An 8,810-nucleotide genomic window follows, 5' to 3' on the forward strand; every position below is an offset into this window, starting at 1 on the left:
AGAACATTCTATTTTCATTCCAAGAGGGAATTTAGTAGCTAGAAAAAAAATGTTGTCAATCCATTTGAAGAGAGAAAAGCAGGTGAATAAGTACTCTTTTGGAGAATGACCACTGGAGTGAGATATGCTCATGTATACACAGTTAAAACCAAGATCTTCCAGTGAGAAAACCATTTTTGCAGTACTTTTTGGAAGTCTACCTGCATTCTCAGTGTGGGCTTCCCTGTCACACCTCCATTCAGTAAACATAGCCTAGGTGAATCCATGGTACTTAACCGTGACAAGAATAAATCCATGCAAGATAACCACATGTAGAATGACTTCTTGTTATCTGTGATTCAAATGTATCTTCAGGGTGCAAATGGCCTATCATGACTATCAATATTGAAATAAATTTTCATTCACTTTTTAAAACTTTCAGTCTAAAGTCAGAGTTTCTGATCATGGTTTAGGGGTTATGGAAATGAATAAATACCCCCTTGAGTACTAGGAATTGTGCTAGGCACAGAATATACATTTTTTCTAAAAAAAAAAAAATCAGCTCAACATGCAGACTAGGTATTGCCACCCCTTCTTACAGATGAACCAACAGAGACAGAAAGAGGTTAAATGGCACAACTGGTATCTGAACACAGGTGCCTTTTGACCCAAAAACTCATGACCATCCCACACCATTGTTTTGCTGTTTCACCTATTTTAATTCATGATCATGATTGCAAAGACTGTTGAAAGATTACGTCTTGGTACAAGGTGAACAATTTTGTGTTAAAGTTATTCTTTAGGGGTTGAAATATAGCAAACAGAATAAATATCATCAGGAACAGTGTGTGTGAAATCAGTATCACTTTCCCCAGCACTGGAGCACATGTTTTGTTGCCCAGTGAAATCACTCACTGTGACCTCCACTGAGTCAGGAACACATTAAAAGTTAGTCGGCCTTTCTCCATCTGATAGCATGATCTGTGGGATTGCTTTCTTTTCTTTTTTATGGAGATGATATGGGTATTTGGCTTCTTCTTATGGTTTCTGCCCCAAGCACTTATCATTCTTTCCCCATTTCTCCTAACACTGATTTCCAAAGACAAAAAAAAAAAATTTAATTCTTAAGGCTGTCATTTGCTCCATATTGCCTTTGGCATAGAAGGCAATGGAAATTACATAAAAAAAGCATCTAAGTGTGTGTTCAAGTTAAAAACTCTTAATCTTGACCCATTAAGAAAAATTGAAGTGATTTAGTGGGACACAGATCAACACCTAAAGAACACACAATGTAAGTGAGTGAAAGATTGACGATTATATCATAAAAAATGGGAGAGGTAAACCAACAGTTTTCTGAAAAGAATCCTGAGGCAAATTTAAGAAGTGATCAAAGGGAAGCACTGCTAATAGCTTTAAAGCTTTGGGTAAATTAATGAGAATGACCCAGGTTAACCCATAAATTAGGTAAGTCAACTATCAATGTTATTTATGGGAGCAACATACTGCCAAAAAGCACAAGTTAGGTATTGATGTATAGGCCCTTTTTTGTGTGTTCAGAATAGATTTGAGCTTTAAATATCTTCCTGATATAGCTCACATTTTTCTTCAATACTTATTACATAACCTGCTATGCATCCTGTAATTATCCATGCTCTCTGAATGTTCTTTACTTCTTAGCACAATATTCTATTGCTGGCATACTGCTATATGATATGCATTTATTTTTCTTTTAAACTATATACACATTGTGGCATGATCTAGATAGATGAATCACAGCAAATGTTTCCAAAGTGTTACTAGTACTGTTTTAGTTCCTGGTTATTTTTCTTATAAGATAATATAATGGGCTGCCTCTGTTCATTTTCTATTTTTGAAATTCATTTAATTTTTTATCATTTATTTCTATTCAAATTCATGGAAACAAATGTTTAGTTTAGATTATCACTACATTTAATGAGCAAGCAGTAGCTTAACGATACTTATATTTGAATCATCAAATTCCCTCAATTTGTATTACTTTTTGATCCTTTATTTCATACAGTTGTTAATTGACTTATTTCAAAAGAAAGGTTTCAGTACTGGTATAGAAACAGGCATATTATGAACTCTTCCTGTTATCAAGTCTCTAACTAAAGGTAATAAATGTTAGCAGACCTATTTTATTATAATTAGACTAACCAAATTAATTCAAGTTGATCACTAGAAGAAAATAAAGTCCATAGAAGTATCTAGATGGGATGAAATTTAAATTCCTGATTAAACTTGAAAAACTATGCCCTAAAATAATCTAGGGTTCAGGCATATAGAAATTTGTTGGAAAGTTGGCATAATTATAGCGATACCGCCTCAATTATGACAAAAGTGTTATTAGATTGAGCACTAACATGAAATTAACTATGGAGAGTCTTGGTGAAAATGTTCAGTACAAATAAATATTTGGTGAGCTAAAAATATTTTACATTTATTCACTAACTTAAATAATCTAAAACAGCGCTTCCTTGGTTGTATATTACACAAAAGAAATAGTTGTTAAGAAGCAAAGGAAATGAGAAGATAATGGAATTAAGGAATAAGAATCCTTTCAAAAGTACTGTGATGTAAAGCATCTATGTATGAAACTAACCTTCGAGTGTCAATCACCTCCCATGTGTGACTTCAGGTCGATTTCATTAATTCAAATGAGCATCAATTGGCTGAACAGAGAAAACATTTGCAATGGAGGAAGATGCTTGTTCCAAACCAGGATATATACCTTTGTTTGACAATCTAAAGTGTGATTTTTCCCAAAGGTAATCCATTTCAAACCTGTAGAATGGCTATTCATTTTAATTAGTTTCAGGCAGTTCTGTAAATTAAATTTCCTGCTTCTAAAGTCAAAATTCCAGAAAGAGAATGCTTTCATTTCGCTAATTGCTGAGTGAGTTTTCAGGACAGGGGAGAATGAAGGAGGGCTTTCCTAGTCAGCAGATGGTTCTTAAATGGCCTGGGCCTGTGGTTAAGGAGGCCTCTCCTAGTAGTAGGGCTGGAATGGTGGTATGTTGAATGTGCAAGTTTGAGTATGTCTTTCAAATAAGTTATACCCCTAGATTGATTCAACTTCAGATTAAAGCCAACCTTTTTTCTCTCTTCAGTCATGTGCCTTCATGATTCTGACTTGAAATGGACATAGTGAAATTATTTGAATTAAAAGTATGATTTAATACCCCAATGCAAGATTTGATGCTATGAAGTACAGCATGCTAATCCCTTTTGTGATATTCACTCCCTTAGTGGCCTAAGGCAAAAATCTTTGTCTAGGTTTCAAAGACGTATGAAAGTGAATGTTAAAAGTACAAATCACATGCACCCTCACAAGCCCCTCTATCTCAATCAAAGGAAAAGACTTGCTTGCGATTCAGTTCACGTTCGAAAGAAAACTTAGAACTGGTTTCTCTATGCAAGTAAAATTCTTGAAGGCTTGTTCCTACCTGCAAATGTGAGAACCTTAGAAGTGGGTTTAGGTGATTCAGGAAAGGATTTTCAAGGAGAGACTGACCCCTGCAGGCAGACAGAGCTCTCTTTTGGCCAGAATTTCCTTTTCTAATTCTCAGAGATATTAAGGACTGACAAAAAAAGGTGACATTAGTGGCAAATTCTATTAGATATCTCCCCTCCCCCTCCACATTCTTTAACTTATTTGTTGAATAGCTAATATAGTCATAAATGGTGGGATATAAACGTTTTTGAAATTGTGCACCTCTGGACCATAAACTCCATGAGGGTAGAGATTGGTTTTATTCATATTTGTATCTTCAACTCTTAGGAAATGCCTGATTCATACTTAGCACTAAATAAAAGTTTGTGAAAAGATTAAATGAACAAATTAATAGATCTAGTCTAATTCCCATATTTTACAAAAATTAGGTAAATTGCACAAGGTCCCATACTTCAGAGAACACACGAATGTTAATGGAACACCCTCAACAAACAGTGTGGGCAGGATAAAAGAGTTTTAAAGCATTCGGCCTGAGATGAAAATCAGAACGAGCCCTGGGAAAAGATAGTAGCTGTAATTATTTTATGCCAGCTCCCAAACACTGATCCCTATATATCCATCTTTGGAATGACTTTGATAATTTTTTTTTAGAAGGAGTCCATCAACTTCACTGGCTTCATAAGAGCAAAGAAAGAGAAAGGGGGCGGGGAGAACTACTTGCTTGGTGTGACTCATAAGCTTTAGGCCAAAACACAGTCATGAGAGGAAGCTATAGTTTCTTCAAGGTTATTCCCCTCCTACCAGATGATGCAAATTAATCTAATTTAAGACATTGAGCATTGTTAACTGACTTTACTTCCAGTATGGCCTGGTTGAAACATTTGATCACTTCCTTAAACCTTAGTGCTGGTAAATGAATCATAGAAGAGCAACTTTGGCCGTGGAAAGAACATGAAACTATTGTAGCTTTTATTATTAAACAATTGTCAAGGCACTGGCAAAGCAAAGATGGGAATTTTTATTTCCTAATAATTCAACACATTATATTTCCAGAAGAAAGTAGAGTTGTAAACATCCAGTACTTCTTGAAATTCATCTCCTTTTTCATATTTTGACACCATGTTTACTTATAGTGCAGTTAGAGTTCTGTGTTATTCTTTGCGGCTTTAGGTCATTCATGGGCTTTTGACCATTGAGTGGCCAAGTACATAGTGTATAATGTAAGAACAAAAAACAAAAGGAATTGATGCAATTGGAAGACTTCATAAACGCCATTGTTTTATTAGGGATGATCATGTTTCTCTTCATTTAAATTGTACTCCTGGAAGTACTAGTCTTTAAATTGAGAAAAACACAGCTGTAAATATGAGCTAACCTCTTTCTTGCTCCACAAATATGTGTATCTTTTTTTATACTTCTAAGTCTTGCCTCAAACCCTTAAGCTCTCAAATTTCCTCCTCCTAGTTTCTTTGCCATACAATCTAGAATTAGTCTACATTGACAGTTGCATTTATTTCTTCTCTTTTTTAAAGAAAAGCTTATTTTTTATTATAAAAATAATTTTATGCTCCATGTGTAAAACAAAGACAATGATAGGGAAAGAAACAATTTTAGAATTCCACTACCAAAAATTACCACCACCTACATTTTAGTTATTTCTCCTTGATTTTAACAGTTGAGCCTATACTGTATATTTATTTTCACATTTTGCTTTTGTCATATACTATAGTATCCTGATGTCATTAAAGCTTCATTTTAATGATTTCTTGCTTTTTTTGTTTGTTTTTGACTTGTTCGTTTTCTACTCAAAATTTTAAGTCTTTAGTGCTTTGATAAATATGCTTTTAATTTCTAGAAATTCTACTAGTGATACTTTATTTTTAAAGAATATTTCAAACATTTTTATCTGTTACCAACATCATGTGTAAATTCTATAATTTGAGACAATACTAGCCTATCGTCATCCCTCCCATCTCTTGTCACCATCCAGTCTTCCAACTAGTAGAAGTCTTGGTTTATATACAACATAAAGATGTCATCTTCCTCTCCTCATATTGTTAACTCCTGTTTCTTCTTTTTCTTCCACTATCTATTATTTAGTAGGTCTGTATCAAATTTTCTTTTAAGTATTAAAAAAACTGATTTTAATAAATGAAAGAAGGTCAGTGAGAACTGAAAAAAGCAGAAATCTTATTCTTTAATGCTTTCAATAATATTTCTATATTGCTATTAAATTTTTAGTTTCTACACAATGCTACACAATTTTAGAAAACTCTTTTTTATATCATGAAGTTGTTCTTTCATCTCTGCCGACTGTTCCTTTAGTTTTTTTCTTTTCATTTCAGAGAACCACAGATTTTTGTTTTATATTGAGCAGAACAATTTTTTTATATATAAAATATTCCTCCAATCCCTGTGTCATTTCATTTTGTGAGCCCTATTCCTCCTCTGAGTCTTACAATTAATTGGCAATGCCTTATTCTTATGATGGGGTATATTTAAACAATTTTTTCATGCTGCATTATTTCTTTTTTACTTATTCTAAAACTAAAACTAAAACTAGGAGAACTCTTATTAAAGAAATGAGCCTAATCCTCAAAAAATGTCAAATCCAAACACACATAAATGTGTTCATAGAGTGTGGAGATGTATTGATGTTCATTCTCTATGTTTAACCTTTTTACATCTGAAGCTGAAAGTTAAGCAGAAATACATGTACACAACTCCTGTTCCAAATCTGGCCTTGATAGGCAGGCACATACCTTGTGAAATTATGATGTCCTGAGATGAGAGTTTCTCTCACTCTACTTTTTAGAACTCAGATTAAAAAAAAAAATTCTCAGTATTTTACCTTCCTTTCTGACAATAGAACATCTACTCACAGAGAATACAATAACAGGGATGTGTGGGGTTGAAGAATAAGGTAAAGAGAGGAACAGATTTACCATGCAGCCATGATGTGTTTGAAGTTTTCAAGTTGGTTCAGAGTTTGGTTTTTTTGGAAACAGGAATAAATACTGGGAAATAAATGTTTTTCTTTACTTTCAGGTAAGGAGGTTTGTTTTTATCCTATATTACATAATGATTGGAGTTTTTCAATCCAGTACTGCAAGTGAAAATTTTTCCCAGATTCTGACACAAGAAATAAATTCAGTGCTAATTTTCAGTGTTATTTTGAGTTCACTAATTTTGGTGCCTCTTAAGCATAATAACAAGAATTGGAAGTAATTATATCAGGAGATACTAACTATCCTAAACTACAATCTATGCTGTAATTATTTTTTGTCAGATATATCTGTAATAAAATGGATGAATCTTTTTAATCTGCTGAACTGTGGCAATGGAAACAATCTCAATTTAATTTAATTCAATTTAATCCTATTTGTGTAGTGATTACTGTATTTCAATTACTGAATATAGAATCCCAAATTGGCATAATTGAAAAAGGAAATATATCCTTTCCTATATCAGAAAAATTTATCAATAGAATTGTTTTCATGTATAGATAGTTCATGAATTCTAACAATATGTTTAGCTCTTGATCTTTTTCCATTTTTTTAATCTCTCATTTCTACTTTCCTATGTTGATTTCATTTCAAGCAATTTTTTTTTCTGAGTGGCATCCAGAAACTTTAAACTTAAATTCTTCTAATATATCAGCCACAGCAGAAAAAGAGGTTTTATCTCTCATGGTACAGGCTCCTAAGGGTCATGTGTCCAATCCCTGTGATCAAGGTGATGTGAAAATTTGATTGACCAGTTCTGGGTCAATCAGGCATCTGAAGTAAAGGCCAAGTATTGAGCCAGCCCCATCCAAAACACATGGAGTCTTGGGCATAGAGATAATTTTGGAAAGAAATTAAAGTGGGGTTTCTCAGACAACACAAATTTCTAAATGTTTGTGGACTTTCTCTCTATTTGCATTCATCCAGATTTCATAAGCAGTAACTAAAGACAGAAATCTTGCAATATCATGATCCCTAAATCTAGATCCCAGCAGTGCAGTGTGAGCATCTAAGGGCTGAGTACTTTCTGCTTGTCCCTAGCCACAGAGCATAGCACAGGATACGATGACACAGTCTATTTGGCCCTTTACACCAATCTGCATTTCAGTTCATGACTGTTCACAGTGGCGGTCATTGTTTCTTTTGATTGGAAGGGGAAATAAATAGTAGGAAAACTTTGGGAGGCTTTCTCCAGGTCCCTGTAGAATCCAATATGTAAACTTCCATCTGTATGCCTCTGTTGAAACTAACTGTAGCCTGAAACATATATTTCAATTATTTTTTTTTTACTCATCTGAGGATCAATATTATTAGGCTCTAAGCCATACAGATTTCCTTGTTCACATAGACAAGGAGCCTTTGAAAATTTTCTACCAAGTTCCTAAACTCTAACCTTGGTTGTCTTATTACCCATGTTCCATGATGAAAAGATTACCATTTAATAGATGTTTTGCTACCACATAACCAGAGTTGCATACTTCCTAGCCTAGAATGGACGGATCATCAACACTCCTACATATATCAATTCAGTCTATTCTACACTATAAACCTTGTTGTCTTATCCCCTGAACTGAGAATGAGGGAGAATTGGTTTCCTCCAAAAAACTTAGCATACTGTTACATGAAGAGGATGACTACATCTTCCCAGACAAAAATGATGGGTTTCTAGTTGTTTTAAGAGTAGACCTAGTAGAGAAAACAGAGCCAAGATTACTAGGAAAAGAGATAGTTCACTGTTCTGTATCTACTACTGAGACATCTCTCTATTACTTCTGTGATCTGAGACTCAGAACTGATTACAAAGTCCAAAGAACAAAGACAAAAGCCAGGGCAGGAGGCTGAGGAAATGTGTTATCATGGGCACTTAGAGTGGTGCATGCCATATTTGGATATGTGTGTGGATATGTACATGACTTGAGAGCACAAGCATATTTGGAAAAAAAATAAATAGGTATTCTTGGTTAAAACATGCAATATTGAGAGGTAGAAAAGTTACAAATGCAACTTCATCATACTGTGAAGGACTTTTGATCCTAAGGTGAGAATTTTTTCCTAATTTGGTTAAAAACAGAAAACCTGGAAAGTTTGTGAATAGGGGACTTAATATGATAATAATTGTACTTAGGAAGATGACTAGCAATGGCATGTTAAATAGATTGAAGGTGGAGGAAATAGAGAGTGAAAAGACCGATACATATACCACTACATTAGTTTAAGTGATAAATATCGAGAAGCATACTTAAAGTGATAGGAAGGAAGATGGAAGATAGACTGTAATTCTTGAGTTTAGTGACTGTTCCACGCTGTTCAGCATTAGCCCTTGTGTTCCTCCCTCCTTCTGTCCCTCCCTC

Source organism: Hipposideros armiger, unplaced genomic scaffold, assembly GCF_001890085.2.
Source record: "Hipposideros armiger isolate ML-2016 unplaced genomic scaffold, ASM189008v1 scaffold_26, whole genome shotgun sequence".
NCBI lineage: Eukaryota > Metazoa > Chordata > Mammalia > Chiroptera > Hipposideridae > Hipposideros > Hipposideros armiger.